This window comes from Macaca nemestrina, chromosome 6 (genome assembly GCF_043159975.1).
Source record: "Macaca nemestrina isolate mMacNem1 chromosome 6, mMacNem.hap1, whole genome shotgun sequence".
In the NCBI taxonomy this organism is placed as follows: domain Eukaryota; kingdom Metazoa; phylum Chordata; class Mammalia; order Primates; family Cercopithecidae; genus Macaca; species Macaca nemestrina.
Genome location: NC_092130.1, coordinates 149,238,246 through 149,241,216, shown reverse-complemented (window position 1 = coordinate 149,241,216; position 2,971 = coordinate 149,238,246). Strand labels below are relative to the sequence as shown.

General features: G+C 45.9%; 1 pseudogene; it reads left to right on the top strand.

The window, feature by feature from the left end:
- Positions 1 to 1,003: 1,003 nt before the first annotated feature.
- On the top strand, positions 1,004 to 1,416 carry LOC105473012 (small ribosomal subunit protein eS26 pseudogene; annotated as a pseudogene).
- The last annotated feature ends 1,555 nt before the right edge of the window (positions 1,417 to 2,971 follow it).

Here is a 2,971-nt window from a genome sequence, read left to right as displayed (position 1 = left end):
TTGGAGATTGTGGAAAGTAAGTCCTCTTTGACTTGATGTTGAGTTTGCAACAGAGATAAAGAACAACAAGGATAGGGAGTATTTTGGTGTATGTTCGGTCTAAAGCTGCACAATCCTGATTGAAATCTTGGTCCTCATCCTGGATTGAAATGGCCCTTAAACCTCTTGCCCATAGACTGAAACCAGCTGAAGGAAGAACCTGAAATGAGGCCAAGAGAGAACTAAGTAGTGAATGGGAACTAAAGTCTTAAAACCCAGAAATGTCAGAGATATAAAACACCAAATAGGTGAGCCTATGATTTTGGCAGGGCAAGAGAGGGTGATAGTGGCAATGTGGAGTGGCACATGGCGAAGGAGGACTGTCAGGAGTAGTTCCGTGGACTTGTCTTTCGAAATAGCAAGTGGGGAGCTGACTGGTTTGTTGTGAGGAGCAGTGACATGAAACGGCACAAAATGCAGCTAGATCCATTGAGCAAGTTTACACAAATATAATTCAAGAAACAGAAGCAAAACCCTGGGTGTTGGCTAAATTGCTAAGTGACATTATTCATGTTAGGTAAACTTGGCCATGGGTGAACAGTCATGTTTGTATTGATAGTATGAAAACTAGTGCTATCGGCCGGGTGCAGTGGCTCACGTCTGTAATCCTAACACTTTGGGAGGCCAAGGCAGGTGGATCACAAGGTCAGGAGTTCATGACCAGGCTGGTCAAGATGGTGAAACCCCGTCTCTACTAAAAATACAAAAAAATTAGCTGGGTGTGGTGGCCGGCGCCTGTCATCCCAGCTACTCGGGAGGCTGAGGCAGAGAATTGCTTGAACCCGGGAGGCAGAGGTTGCAGTGAGCCAAGATCACACACCACTGCACTCCAGCCTGGGTGACAAGGCGAGACTCCATCTCAAAAACAAACAAACAAATAAACAATAAACGAAACAGAAAACCAGTGCTATCAGCTGTAATTATAAAATATGGGTGAGGGCTCTCTTCGGTCCGTATGACCAAGATGACAAAGAAAAGAAGGAACAACGGTCGTGCCAAGAAGGGCCGCGGCCATGTGCAGCCTATTCGCTGCACTAACTGTGCCCGATGCGTGCCCAAGGACAAGGCCATTAAGAAATTCGTCATTCGAAACATAGTGGAGGCCGCAGCAGTCAGGGACATTTCTGAGGCGAGCGTCTTTGATGCCTATGTGCTTCCCAAGCTGTATGTGAAGCTGTATTACTGTGTGAGTTGTGCAATTCACAGCAAAGTAGTCAGGAATCGATCTCGTGAAGCCCGCAAGGACCAAATACCCCCTCCCTGATTTAGACCTGCGGGTGCTGCCCCACGTCCCCCACCAAAGCCCATGTAAGGAGCTGAGTCCTTAAAGACTGAGACAGACTATTCTCTGGAGAAAAATAAAATGGAAATTGTACTTAAAAATATATATATATATATATATATATATATATATATGGGTGAGGTAAGAAGCTTACATAAATCTTTTTTTTTTTTTTTTTTGAGACGGAATCTTTCTCTATCACCCAGGCTGGAGTGCAGTGGTGCGATCTCGGCTCACTGCAACCTCTGCCTCCTAGTTTCAAGCGATTCTTCTGCCTCGGACTCCAAGGAACTGGGATTACATGTATCCACCACCACCCCCGGCTAATTTTAATAGAGACGGAGTTTCGCCATGTTAGTGAGACTGGTCTCCAATTCCCGACCTCAGGTGATCTGCCTACCTCAGCCTCCCAAAGAGCTGGGATTACAGGTGTGGGCCACAGCGCCCGGCCTTAAACAAATCTTTACTAACTGTGAATATCCTAAGTCCTTGACTTTTTCTCAGCTGGACAGCAAAAACTCTTGCTAGGAACTGTTTGTTCCCTGAGTGGTCTTGTCCCTGCCACAGTTCATCTAGTGTTATCACATTGTCTAAGATTGGGTGTTCTCGAAGGTAGAACTTGTCCTTCACATGTAGCACTAAGCTTTAAATATCCCCAGACAAGGCATGTGAATCCTGTTATCTGTTTTTCTGCCCAGTATTCAACCAGCATGCCCTGGCACCACATCAGGCTAGGTGTGTTCTGACGGCTGGGTGTACTCACTGTGCCGATGTTGAATATCTTGAATATGGTAAGTGCTCACATAATGTAGTTGCTAGGTTCTTAGAAACTGCAACTTTAAGTGAAATGACGAATAATGAAACTGATTTTACCCTAGGCTAATTGATATAAACAAGAATTAAGATGCTACGGCATATTTCTGGTAACAAAAACATTACCAAATTTCTTTTTTTTTTTTGAGTGGGGAGACAGAGTCTTGCTCCGTCTCCCAGGCTGGAGTGCAGTGGTGCGGTCTCGGTTCACTGACAGTTTTGCCTCTCAGGTTCACGCTATTCTGCCTCAGCCTCCCGGGTAGCTGGCACGACAGGCGCCCGCCACCACTCCTGGCTAATTTTTTGTGTTTTTAGTAGAGACGGGGTTTCACCTTGTTAGCCAGGATGGTTTTGATCTCCTGACCTCGTGATCCACCCACCTCGGCCTCCCAAAGTGCTGGGATTACAGGCGTGAGCCACCACGCCCGGCCCCAAATTTCTATTTTTAAGGCAGGGTCTCATTCTGTTGCCCAGGCTGGAGTGCAGTGGCATGATCATGGCTCCCTGCAGCCACAATCTTCTGGACTCCGGTGATTCTCCCACTTTAGCCTCCAGAGTAGCTAGGACTACAGGCTCACACAACCACATCTGGCTAATTTTTTAATTTTTTGTAGAGATAGGGTCTCACTATGCTGCCCAGGTTGGTCTCAAACTCCTGCCCTCAAATGATCCTCTCTCCTCTGCCTCCCAAAGTACTGGGATTACAAGAGTGAGCCACTGCACCAGGTGCAAACGTCTAAAAAAAGACCAAAACACTTCTAATTTTAAACACTGAAATAAATGTGAGCTATCCATACATTTAAGAAAGATGATAAAAACAAGTAAGATCATCGCTTA